The sequence below is a fragment of the Setaria italica genome, chromosome V, assembly GCF_000263155.2.
Source record: "Setaria italica strain Yugu1 chromosome V, Setaria_italica_v2.0, whole genome shotgun sequence".
In the NCBI taxonomy this organism is placed as follows: Eukaryota; Viridiplantae; Streptophyta; class Magnoliopsida; order Poales; family Poaceae; genus Setaria; species Setaria italica.
The window spans coordinates 1,053,713-1,067,971 of NC_028454.1; positions in this window are offsets into that span (position 1 = coordinate 1,053,713).

Below are 14,259 nucleotides of genomic sequence, written 5' to 3' on the forward strand. Positions count from 1 at the left end.
CGGCCTCCTCTACCCTCCCCCGCTATCTCCCGTTGCCATCGGCGAGCCTAGGCCGCCGCCCCTATGCCGGCCGCCCCCTCCCTCTCTCTGTGTACCATGAGGTCCAAAGGAGGACGAAAGCCCTCCTTTTCGATATAACCCCCTATCATTTTCTATTCACGAAATGACCCTTCCACCTCTCTCAAAGGTTGTTTCATAGATGTGCCCCTCCACCCCCAAAAATATTTACAAACAGGTCCCTAGTTTCTCGCAGATCAGCCCTAAACCTCCTTTTAAGCCCCTAATACATGGTTAACTCGTCATTTCATGCGCCAAACTTCCTCCAATTAATCCCAAATTCGACCACGTCATCCTCCAGTATACTTCCGCCAAGCCATATCCAAATTTCATGAAAATACTCATTCCACCTAGTTTTCGTTCGCATTCTCTATTCGGACCTCAACGGGTAAAATCTTATTTTCTTTTTATTTATTGTGTGCTCGTTTGTGTGTGCCGTAGATCGCGGAGTACCCGAGGAGGAGCATGAGGAGGAGTTTGACCGCGAGCCTGAGCTCGAGGACTAGCGCCATGAGCAGGAACTCCCGGAAGGCTTTGAGGACGGCAAGTCCAATCTCACCCTTTGATGCATATTTATTCCTAGTTTTTCAAACACAACCTATTGGCCTGTTTTATAAAAGTGCATTTTATTTTATTGCAAGACATGGTTGGATAGCCAACCCTTGATTGTTATGATAATTCCTTGTTTGTCCTATAATTATCTCTAAATATGACTTGCTCTGTTTAGATGATAATTACTGCTAGAATGCTTAGGACCCTGTTACTCAAATTCAATCATGACTACAATGGTTTATTTAGAGAATAAATGTGTGAGTGTTTTCAGATGAGAAAATGGGTTTTCGGGTATAAAGGCAAGAAATGATTAGACGAGATGGACGGGTGTTTCTTGTGTGAAATGCCAGAATGTTGGGCTCATACCTTGGTGGTTGAGCAGGGTTGGGAGATATCCATCTTGTCATGATTAAGGACCGAGTTGATGTGTCATCTTGGCTAATTCAACCATTGTGCAACCACTCGACCGTTGTATGGGTGACGGCTTAGCATAAATCCCACTAGCTAAATTGTTAGTCTTCGGGTGAGCTGGTGAGCAACGGGAGCCCATGTAAAAGGAGTAAGATCTTTGTGACTTAGGTCCTGGTTGAGACCTTGTTGGTAGGTCGTTAACCCCTGGGTTGCTTCCGTGTGGACTAACCAGTCTTAGCTAAGGTGGGTAATTATTTTTTTAGGATCCACACCGACACTAAGGTGATCATGCTGCGGTACCCTACTTGTGGGGAAAGTGTACAACCTCTGCAGAGTTAAAACCTATCTGGGTAGCCATGTCCACGGCATTGGACGAGTTACGGCTTGGTCACATAACTAGTGCTTGGAGTTGGATGGTTTTTATGGCATGTGTTGGATTTTGGAAGTGTCCGGCAGTCGTACCGTGGGCTATGGTGGACGGGGAGTCCGATAGTAATAAAATTTGGATCCTTTGCGTAGGATCAACCCCACTTAATGTTTCGGTTACCAAAGGAAAAGTTTTGCGAAAACTCTTGTGAAAATGAACCGTGCATGTGTTGAAAATCTAGCTTTATTGTAAATAAACCTTAGCCTTATTTTTGATATACCTTGTGCATATTCTTGATTGTATTCCCCTCCATGGATGGGGTTGGACTTGTTGAGTACTTTTGTACCCACCCTTGCTTCGTTGCTACAGAGAAAGACCTGGACTTCGTTGCTGAGGAGTTTGAGTAGGAGGTCGTGTCCGCACCCAACGCTGCCTGTGGTGTTGGCCTTCGCAAGATGCTTCTGCTGCTGTGTAGTCCCGAGTGCTGTCTTTTGGCAGTCGCTTGGCTCGCCGCTATTATTTATTTGCTTCTTATCGCGGCGTGGCTTTCACGCCCACTCACTCGGAAGTTGTACGGTATTTGAACTATCTGTTGAATAAATGTGTTATCAGTCTCCTTGGACTGATATTTGCATCACATTTAGTCTCCGCTAATGTGGGGACGCTTCAACAACCTGGAGTATCTTGCGCACGACCTCCGAATCGTCGATGTCATCGCCGAGGAGATGCAGGTTGTCGGCGAGGCCGAAGATCCTCATGGAGAAGTCGTCGATGCCCTCCCCATCCTTGAAAGCGATATTGTTGAAGTCCCGCTGAAGCTTCTGCATTCGACACGCGCACACGCTCGACGCCCATACGAATTACCTTGACAGCCTCCCACGCTTCCTTTGTTGTTTCCTTCTTGCCGATGAGATTGACCATCTCAGTAGGGATGGAGCGAGCGATCGCCGCCAACGCCAGCCGATCCTCGCCGTACTCGACGCCGCCCGGATCAATGGCCGCCCAAAGACCTTGGGCCTACAGATTGATCCTCATCATCACTACCCACTCCGGGTAGTTGGTCTTGTTGAGCATCGGATATTGGACCGACGCCGATGCTTCTTTCACCATGTGGTGTACGACGATGGGGAGCTCCCACTGAGCACGCCCATGCCCACGTCCGTGGCCGTGCCGCGACGATGGTGACTGCGACCGTCGTCGGCTCGGGGGCGTGCTGCCGTGGCGCAGCGGCAACTGAGATGCCATTGCTCCGCCCTCGGTCGAACCTTCGCTCTGAATACCAAGTGTTGGCTAGAACTCTGTCTCTCGCACTCTTTTTTGATCACACGAACAGAAGGTTTTGGTGCCGCCAAAAGAACCAGCAGCTTTTCTGTTCTATATTCCTTTCCTTTTTATTCAGCTACGAACGAGTCATGGCCCGGTGTTGACGCCAGATTTCGTCATCAGTAGGATCGGCGTCAAAGAAGAAAGAAATCGAAGGAATACAGATGGGAATCGGTCAAAAGGAGCTACAGTGCGGAATCGGCCAAGTGGTTTTTACTTCACTTCAGAGTGAATACGTCCGATTCCCAATCGGCAATCCTTTGCTGATGAGAAATCGGCCGATCAGGAAAGTGTACTAAAGTGGGCCTGTATGGGCTTGGGAAGGTGGAAAGATGAGGTGGAGTTCAGCCCACGAAGCGTGGGGTAATTAGTTTAGCACGGATTGTGCTTGTAGATATTTGTTTTCTGTTTGAATTAGAGATAGAGTCCTAATCGGTTAAGAATATTGTTTGTACGGGGCTATAAATAGCTACCTTTGTAAATCTGTAAAGACAACAATCAATCAACACAACAAGTTACTTTATTCTTCGTACTACTTTCAAGCAGGCGATTTCGCCATTGTTTTCTTCTTCTCACGAGTTCGTGCGGGTTGGCAGGGCTGCATCACCTTGATCTCCGGCCGATTCTGTAAGTTCCGCTTATCGAGTAATATCTAAGCTTTAACTTCCGGCGTATCGCTGTTGTTTCGTTTAGATTTATTCACCAGTTATCGATATCAACTAGATTCATAGGTTTTTACCTGTTTTTCTAGCTCTTATCACCAGTTATCCCGCTAGGAATCAGTAGTATCGGTTTTCATTGCCTTCTGTTGCCAGATCCATCTGTTGCCGATTAGATCTTTTTCTAGTGTTGTTACTACGTACCTTGTACCGATCGCTTTAGTATTTTTCTATCTACAAGGCTATAAGGATCGCGCTATCTTGTAGCCGATTTCTTTACCACAGTAAATCGGCCGATCTGCCGATTAGCTCTCTCGATCGGAAACTTAGCCGATCGTAGTTACTGAATTTGACACGTGTTCTTCCTTGCCAATCAACAGGTCAGATTGGCTGGCACGCCGCGCGAACCGCACCAGGGCATTCACCCGAACAGGAGCTAAGCAGATTCTCCCGGGTCGTGTGTCGGCCGCTGGACCGATTTCTAGCGCCAACACACTTTTGGCACGCCCGGTGGGACCATTACAACCGCTGTCATGTCGAAAGCTGCTGAAGTCACCGAAGATAACGTCATCGAAGTGACGGAAGCAGATCTGAAGGACGACCAAAAAGAGGATCTGAATCAGTATTTGGAGCAAGTCCGGAAAACTTGCTTGAAATCCTTCAGTCGTTCCAGGAGCGGGGAAACTATTAAAAAGTCTCCTTTTCCTACTCCCCGCCAGATCACGATCTCAGAAGATTCGGACAAAATGTCCGATATGATTCAGCAATCTCTTCATCACGCCTTCATCAACCAGTCCCCGGTACTTTCAAACATGGTGCATAATGCTGTTGTCAACTCCTTCGCCGGAGACATACCACAGGGGTACAAGGGGCCCACGTATTTTCAGCCGATTCCACCAAATCAGGCTTATCCGACTTCTCAACCGATCCAATCCTCTGTCGAAGGATCTGGTGCCTCTACGTCATCAACTCCTTTGGGATACGGCTCCATCCAGCCGTCCACTGCACCACTCCCTCCAGTCATTCCTTTACCCTGGGGGGCACCCTTAAATACGACCGGTTTGAATCAATCGGTCAGCCAAGGAAATCCTCCGTTCCAGATACCTTCCCAAACGGCTACTCGGCCGATCATACCACCATACCAGCCTATCGCTCCGGAGGTCAACAAGACGTCAGAACTCATGCTATATGATGAAACGAGTGGTGCCTACAAGCAGCCGTCCTTTACTATACCGCCGGCTTATACTCAGATACCACCTTTTCACCAATCCCCTTTTATTCAACCTCCGATTTATCAACATGTGCCGATTCCGCCGCCAGCTATTCCCCAGCAACAACCAGATTGGGCGGCGCAAATCGCGGAAGTGATGCAAGAACAATTCGACTTGAAGCCGAAGGTGCAAGCTTATACCTACAGGACACCATACCCATCCACATACGACTTGTTGCCGTTTCCCCATCGGTACAAAGTTCCGGATTTCACTAAATTTTCCGGAATGGATGACACTTCTACCGTTGAACATGTGAATAGATTCATCATCCAATGCGGAGAAGCAGCTACGCAAGACGCTCTGCGGGTACGGTTATTCTCGTCATCTTTGTCTGGATCGGCTTTCCAATGGTTCACCACTTTACCACCAAACTCGATTATCACGTGGGCCGATCTAGAGAAGCAATTTCACAAGTACTTCTATGCTGGAGTCCACGAAATGAAGCTATCTGATCTAACTAGCATCCGGCAACGAAGTGATGAACCGATACCCTCGTACATACAGAGGTTTCGGGAAATCAGGAACAAATGCTACTCCTTAGCTCTAACTGATGCGCAGTTGGCCGATATAGCTTTCCAAGGCCTACTTCCACATATTAAGGAAAAATATGCTTCACAAGAGTTCGAGAGCCTGAGCCAGATTGTCCACCGATTGTCCGGACAGGAAGTGCGTCCATTTGACCCAAGGAGGAATTTCCAAAAGAAAGTAGCATTCCTGGAAGAAGTGGAGGATGAAGAAGACGCCGAAATCGGACTTGCAGAGTGGATTAAGGGAAAGAAGCCAATATCATGCCCATTCGGCAAAAAAGAGCCGGAAGCATTCGGTTTCGATACCACTAAAGCTGACAAAATATTTGACCTTCTACTCCAGGAAGGGCAAATTAAACTCTCACCTTACCACACGATTCCCTCTGCCGAACAGTTGAAGAAGATGAAGTATTGCAAATGGCACAATGCCACGTCGCATGATACCAATGAATGCAAAATCTTCAGACAACAAATACAGTCGGCCATTGAACAGGGCAGACTCAAGTTTGAAGTACCGGCAAAACCGGCCAAACCAATGAAGATTGATCAGCATCCGTTTCCTACCAACATGGCAGATACGGGTAAGAATCCCCTCCAAACGAAAGTGCTGACATCCGAATCGGCAAAAAAGAGTGGCGCTGTCGATCCCAGGAATCAAGTCACGTCTGAAGACATCAAGGGGAAGCGACGGATGGAGGCCGATGACGGTGAGCCAGAAGGACCACGCATTACCTCCCAGTTCCTGCTCCAAAAATACCAGCGCCAACATGAACGATCAAGGTCCCGAGAGGAAGCAATACGTCGGCACGAGGAACATTGGAGATGCCCATTCTTCATCCACTGTTGGGAGAATAACCTCAGACTTCCATCAGCTGATACGTGCCCAGAGTGCAACGGCCCCTATCGAAACAATCGGCCGTTCACAAGGTCTCGCTCTAGAGACGGAAGGCCAGAACCGATCAGCAGGAATCGGCGAATCTCAGATGATCAACGCCCTTCCATGCGTGATCGGCTGGGGGGCAGAAGCGACCGATATGATCGGTCAGAAGGAAGAGGCCATAATAGGCAGGGGGGCAGGACTGATCACCGCGATCAATCAAGTAGCAAAGCCAGCGTTCACAGCCGGCTCGAAGACATGGCCGATGCGCGGGTAACAGACGAGAACCCGTTAGGACGCGAACCAGAATGGGAACGCGCCGGGAAAGAAGGGAGGCCAATAAACCCCAGATGGTGCCCCGATGGCTTAACCAAATCACAAAAACGGAGAATTCAACGCCTCCGCCAATGGGAACAGCAAGAAGAAGAGGGCACGACGGACGAAAAGCAAGAAAGGCCTCGGGTGTGGCGCCCCAAAAGAAACGACAAAGGCAACAACGAGTCGGCGGGCGACGAATCGGCAGCTGAAATCGGTATGGTTTTCATATTGCCGATGGAGTTCATGACCCCCGCCGATCAACAGGAGGTGTCGGCGATAGAGGAACAAACAGCAAGGTTGGCTTTAGAACCGATGATGGCCACGTTCGAAAAGCCCGAAGATGACGAATGACAACATATGAAGGCATTGTTCCTTAAAGGGCATGTTGACGGTCGCCCCCTCACTAAATTGATGGTCGACGGAGGGGCTGCCGTCAACATCATGCCATATGCCGTACTTCGAAAGCTGGGAAAAAGCGACGACGACCTGACCAGGACGGACATGATGCTCAAGGACTTCAAAGGCAAGGTGTCAAACGCTCGCGGTGCCCTCTGCGTCGACCTCACCATCGGCAGTAAGACCCTTCCTACCACATTTTTCGTCATTAATGGCAAAGGGTCCTATAATATGCTTCTTGGTCGAGACTGGATACACGCAAACTGCTGCATCCCATCAACTATGCATCAATGCCTTGTACAATGGATCGGCGATAACATCGAAGTGGTCAAAGCCGAATCCGCGTACAGCATCGCAGCAGCCGACGCACAACAATGGAGCTGCGAAACCGTCAGGTGCATATCAGGTAGGGTGTGGGAAATCGATTTCCTGAAGGTCACCGATTTTGGCCTACAGCCGATCCGAGCAGTCGGCTCCGAAGAAGCGCAATAAATGGATCAGTTCGCCAGAGAAGACGGGAAGCTGGGACACGGATTCACGTCGGCCGATTCATTGGAGATGGTAGATTTAGGTGACGGGACCAAACCAAGGCCGACTTTCATTAGTGCAAATTTAGATCCAGAGTACAAGTGTAAATTGACAAATTTATTAAGAGAATTCAAGGATTGTTTTGCGTGCGAGTATCACGAGATGCCCGGATTAGATCGATCTATTGTTGAACATCGGCTACCCATAAAACCAGGGTATCGGCCGTACCAACAACCCGCACGACGATGCAATCCTAAAATTTTACCGGACATAAAAGCCGAAATAACTCGGTTAATTGAAGCAAAATTTATTCGGCAATGTCGTTACGCCGAGTGGATTTCTAATATCGTACCGGTGTATAAGAAAAACGGGAAGTTGCGCGTTTGCGTCGATTTCAGAAATCTTAATCAGGCCACACCGATGGATGGCTACCCCATGCCTACGGCCGATGTACTGATCGACGCTGCCGCAGGGCACAAAATTATTAGCTTCATGGATGGGAACGCCGGATACAATCAAATACTTATGGCCGAAGAGGATATACCCAAAACGGCTTTCAGATGTCCAGGCCATCTTGGTCTATTCGAGTGGGTGGTGATGACTTTCGGTTTGAAAAATGCTGGTGCTACATATCAGAGGGCCATGAACTATATTTTTCACAAACTCATCGGCCTCCTGGTGGAGATCTACATCGACGACGTTGTGGTCAAGTCCAAAAGCCACGAGGAACACCTAGCCGATTTGCGAAGGGTCCTAGAGTGCACCAAAAAACATGGTCTTAAGATGAATCCCAACAAATGCGCTTTCGGCGTCTCCGCCGGACAGTTCTTAGGATTCATGGTGCACGAACGAGGCATTGAAGTCAATCAGAAGACCATAGCGGCTATCAACAAAATCGTCGCCCCACAAAACAAAACTGAGCTACACTCTCTAATCGGCAAGGTAAACTTCATCAGAAGATTCATATCTAATCTATCGGGACGGATTCAGGCGTTCACACCACTTCTGAAGTTGAAGCCAGACCAGGAATTTATATGGGGAGAAGAACAACGCAAGGCGTTAGAAGACATCAAGCGATACCTGGTCTCACCCCCGGTCCTGGTCCCTCCTCAAACGGGTAAGCCGTTTAAACTATATTTATCAGCCGATGACAAAGCTATTGGGTCGGCTCTAGTCCAAGAGTTTGAAGGCAAAGAACGGGTAATTTATTACGTTAGTAGAAGACTCCTGGATGCCGAAACAAGATATCCTCCAGTAGAGCGTTTGTGTTTGTGTCTTTACTTCTCGTGCACCAAACTCAGACACTATCTACTGTCGGCAGAATGTATAGTCGTATGCAAAGATGATGTAGTGAAATACATGCTGTCACTGCCGATATTGAAAGGGAGAATCGGCAAATGGATTTTGGCTTTATCAGAATACGACCTACGATACGAATCGGCAAAAGCCGTCAAGGGTCAAGTCATGGCCGATTTCGTTGCCCAACACTGTGGGCCAGAGATCGCCTTCGTAGAACCAGCGCCTTGGCAGTTGTTTTTCGATGGGTCATCATGCGGAGCCGGATCGGGAATCGGCATCGTCCTCATATCGCCTCGGGGGGCAAGATATGATTTTTCTCTGCCGATAGAAACCGCCGCAACAAACAATCAAGCAGAATACAGAGCTGTATTAAAAGGCTTACGATTATTGAGAGAGATCAAGGCCGATTCTGTCGAGGTCTTCGGAGATTCGATGCTAATTGTGGATCAACTAACCGGAAGAGCTGAGTGCAAAGACGACATATTGCGAATCCATCACGAAGATTGCCTACAGCTTTTGAAAGAATTCAGATCGGCAGTAATCGAGCACGTCCCAAGAGATCACAACGAGGAAGCAAACAAACTCGCTCAACACGCATCTGGGTATCGGCTGATTCCGGGCGCCATGGCCTTGGAACTTGCAGCCGACGATTGGCGTAAGGAAATTGCCGATTACTTAAAAGATCCGTCCAAAAAGGTGGAGCGACGAGTGCGCTTTCATGCTACCAAGTACGTGTTGCTCGAAGATGATCTGTTCTACCGAACGATCGATGGTGTTCTTCTTAAATGCCTTGGGACAGAAGAAGCTAAGACTCTAATGGGAGAAATCCATGAAGGGGTATGCGGAGCTCATCAATCAGCACATAAGATGAAGTGGATGATCAGAAACAATGGGTACTATTGGCCTACGATCCTGGAAGATTGTTTCAAATATTATAAGGGTTGTCAGGAGTGTCAAAAGTTTGGAGATGTCCAGCGTGCACCCGCATCGGCCATGAATCCCATCATCAAACCGTGGCCGTTCAGAGGGTGGGGAATAGACCTTATCGGCCAAATTTATCCGCCATCAAGCAAGGGGCACAAATTTATTCTGGTCGCCACCGATTATTTCACCAAATGGGTGGAGGCAATCCCACTAAGGAATGTGACTTCGGCTATCATGGCCGATTTCGTAAGGGATCACATCGTCTACCGATTCGGTATCCCTCAAACTATAACGACCGATCAAGGAACAATGTTCACATCGGGAGAATTTGAGGAATTTACGACCGATATGGGCATCAAGTTGCTGAATTCGTCTCCGTATTACGCTCAAGCCAATGGTCAGGCAGAATCTTCCAACAAAGGAATAATCAAATTGATCAAAAGGAAGATTGAAGAATGCCCTAAGAAGTGGCACTTATGTTTGACCGAGGCCCTGTGGGCATACAGAATGGCCTGTCACGGGGCTACCAAGTTATCCCCCTACCAGTTGGTATACGGTCATGATGCGGTACTTCCATGGGAGTCAAGGGCAGGATCAAGGCGCATTTCACTGCAAGACCAATTGTCGGCCGATGACTACTCAGCTCTGATGAAGGAAGAACTTGATGACTTGGCCGGCCAACGATTGAGAGCTCTAATAAGCATCGAAGAGAATAAAAAGAGAGTGGCCAGGTGGTATGATAAAAAGGTCAAAGTCAAACAGTTCTCCCCTGGAGATTTGGTGTGGAAGTTGGTACTACCGATCGGGTCGAAAGATCCTAAATTCGGCAAATGGTCTCCTACCTGGGAAGGGCCGTATAGAATCGGCAGATGCACTCCAGGGAATGCGTATATTTTGGAAACAACAGAAGGGGAAGAATTCACTAGGGCTCTGAATGGGAGATATTTAAAAAGGTATTACCCGAGTATATGGGTCGGGGCCTAAAGGGATAAACACAGTCAAATATGACCGACACAACTCGGTTTGGAGATTCACATGAGATCGACCAGAATGGCCGATTACGTTCATAGATGGCCGATTACATTCATTCGGGCCGATTACATTCGGTACGGGCGACCGATTACATGGCCGATAAAACACTAAGTCGCCCTTAGAATAAAAAATATGACAACTAATTATTCTTGTTCTTACGCTCCCTCTCAGCCCTACCCAACTCTATCATGAGTCGGATGTAGTCTTCTTCTATGGCCTTCATGGAACTCTCTGCTTCGACTTGACGGGGGAGATCTGTGGGAAGGCGCGAGGCCTCCGCCGCCGCCAGAGCAACGGGCCGAGGAAGCATGCGGACCCTGTCGATGGAAGGCCGCGGGTTCGGAGGAAGCAGACGGGCCCTAGCGGTAGGAACCCGCGAGTTACCATTCCTTTCCAGAAAGTCCAAGATCGAGCAGGCCGTCGAGGTGATGTTACCCTCGGGAACATTACGGCAATGACCCCTCACAGCTAGAGATCGATCGCGGTGTTCGTTCACCACGGCATCCAAGACCACTCGGGCTTCTGCGGTAATATGGTCTTCGAGCTCCTCTTGATAAGCTAAAATCAGAGCCTTGTCCTCCAGAGTCAAGGGGTCCTCAGAATGTATGCACTCAATGGCACGCACGAGTCCCGGACTAAGGCGCTGAGGCTGAAACAAAGAAGGAGTAAGACGGCACATTCTCTTCCTAAAGATCCAAGAGAGAAGGCGGAGCGTCACCTGGTTGACGGAAGAAGACGACGACGAGGCCATGACAATGTGGTTGCGCCGATGAGAGGAAGAGGAGAAATGAGATAGAAGCCAAATCGGTGTTATCGGAGAGGAAGCGCCGGGGTCGATATTTATGGGGGAATACAGTAAAATTTGATGAGGCCACGTCCCATCGGTAATAAGGAAGGCAGTAAATAGAAGGCACCACGAAAGGTCGGTCAAAGACGGCAGTAAATATTCGTACACAACGGTCAGTGTTTTACAGATTACCCAAAAGGGTATCGATAGCCGTGACGGCCCGACGCCGGATCTGATCGGCGGAGTCAAGAACCCGTTGGTCTTCTTCTGCCGATCCAGGGACTTCCGATGCGGTGCGGTGGAGTCTTAGAGCCTCCTGAGCAAAACGCTGCCTCTCCCGTGTCAAATCGGCAATAGCCGAAGGTAACTCCTGGAGTCTGCTCTCCTCGGCGCTGATGGCCTTGGTCACTTGTTCCATCTGTTTGGCAAGGTCCGCTTTCCGTCGTTTGAGGCGATCTATTTCACTAATGATCGCCGGACGTGAATCTTCCAAGACATGGATCCGCCGATTTGCTTCTTGAGCCTGGTGCTTGAAAGCATTTTCATCTTCACGAATCTTGGCCAGTTTCGCGCGATCGGCCATATGACGAAGGGCTCTAAAAACGGGAATCCTCATGGACTCAATAAAAGCTGCCGGTGCCAACGCCTCTTCCGCTTCCTCTGGTACGCGTCCGCTGACATCACTAAAAAGCTGCCGAATCGGCGAAGCATCTTCTACCAATCGGCCGATATCCCCTTGAAGGAGGGATCGGATATTGATAAGCTTAGCCCGGACGTCATCAGGGACGGAGCTTAAGGCGACTTGGCGAGAAGAAGTCTCCTCATCATCAGAGAGAGCGACCGCGAAAGAGAAGAGACTGTTGTTGGGAGAGTCCTGTTCCTGAAGGAATAAAGAAAAAGGGGTAAATCGGCAGGGGGGCAGAATAAATCGGCTGATAAAGCTGGTTCAAAAAACTCACCATCTTAAAACGGGTTTCCTCGTGCTGCGCTTGCAGAGCCGTTGTACCTTGGTCAGTGACCTGAGTCATGGGTTCATCCGATGAAGAAGACTCTACGACAATCGGCACGGTGCTCGGACCGGCTCCCTGGGAAGGAATCGGTTGTTGAGAAACGCTTGATGTGCCGATGGTCTGCGTCAAAGGATCGGTTAAATATGTTATGCAAATACCCGAAGGAAGGCCATAAGACAAGTACTGTACCTCAACGGATGAAGGCAGGGGCGTGTTGGCCTCCGGTCGAGTTGTTGCTGACTGTGGTATTTCCATAGAAGAGCCCTAAGAAGCACAAAAAGTTAACAAGAGTAATTACCGAATTGACAAATCGGAAGAGATAAAGCTTGAACTCACTTGTAAAGCTTCCAGCAATAGTGAGGCGGCTGCCGCTCCGGCTTGTGTAATGGCTTGAGTGTCATCACTTTGTATGGCCGGGGGCGGTGCAGTCGAGACTTCTGCCGATACAGGTACAGGAGGGTCCACCGATTCTGTACGAGCCCGAACTCGGCGACTGGTCTTCTTGACGACCTTCTTCTGAACTCTCTTCGATCGGCCAGTAATCATATCGACCGAGGGAGCGTCATAACCGATGAGAGGGTAAGTGGTGTACGGATAACTCTCTATTAGCCGACCACTGCGGCTGTGCGTGGGAGGGGCTTGATTCCCAGCCTAAAGGAAAAATGAAATCATTAAGTGCTCAATTATGGTGAAAAGAGTACAGTCGGTAATCAGAAATACCTCGGCATTGGGGTCAAAGTTGGATGGATCCAGAAGGTTGCAGTACGCCGATGCTGAATTGCAGAATAAGAATTGCTTCCATTCGGCCCACCAAAGCTTGAAAGGCTGGGTTGTAAATGGATATAATAGCCATTCATTCAAATTGATCGTACTGGAATCCGGAATTCGGTCTCGCAGCCGACAATAGTCCAGGCCAGATTTGAGTGCTTCTCTGAACTTGATTTGGCCAGCGAAATACACCCGTATCGGCAGTTGACCCATGCCGAATTGCCGAGCAGCAGTAGATGGGTTGTAGAACTCATATGTGGGGGCATTTTTCCCCGAGAAGAAGTTGGCCGGTAAAAGTCCTGGTTTGATCAACTCTTCATAAAGACCTTCATCAAATCGGCCAGAAGTAGAGTCGAAGCAGGAGGGGAGCTCGAAGACTGGGATGTCTCGTTGGTATGGGAACCAGATAGTGGCGTCTTCATTGAATCCGTTGTAAAAGCACCGAAAGTATTCGGCTACTTTTGTGGCAGAATATGCACAACCTGGAAAAGCTGACGCTGCTTCGCCATAAGACATACATCGGCGACGCTCTGTAGGGTCTTCTGCCGATTCAATATTGGGAAATGACATGCGGTCCACTGGCTGCCGAGTGATCCTGCTCATATAGAGGTTCAACCATAAGTTGACAAACCACCAAGGCCCACCTGGGTTGCCGATTGGTTCTCCTTTGGAAAGTTTTGTGCCGATTTGATGGAGCATGTGGTACACGGCACCCAGAAGATGTTTCCCGAGAGGGATGCGGCTTCCTCTGGATAGTGCTTCGGCTAAAGGTTGGGTATTGGTTGTTGGGCCGGCGGCTCTTCCACAGAAAAAGTGTTTTTCGAGCCACATTAACAGGAAAGCGGTGTGCTCCCTATTATCAACAGTACCGGTCTTCTGGTTTTCACTAAGAAAGCCCTTCCAGCCGCCGATTCCTCTTGTGTCCAGCCGATGTGACGGAACGTTCAGAAGTTGATAAGGCGTGTCAGGGGAGGATACATCTAAGCCAGTCAAGAGGACCACATCAGCTAGGGTGGGGGTCATAGGACCATGACCAAATAAAAATGCATTAAGAGCATCAGACCAGAAATAGGAAGCTGCCATCACTAGCGGCTCATTTTTCTCCATTTGCGACAGAGAAAGGTTGATGCATTGGCCGATTTTGAGCTCATCC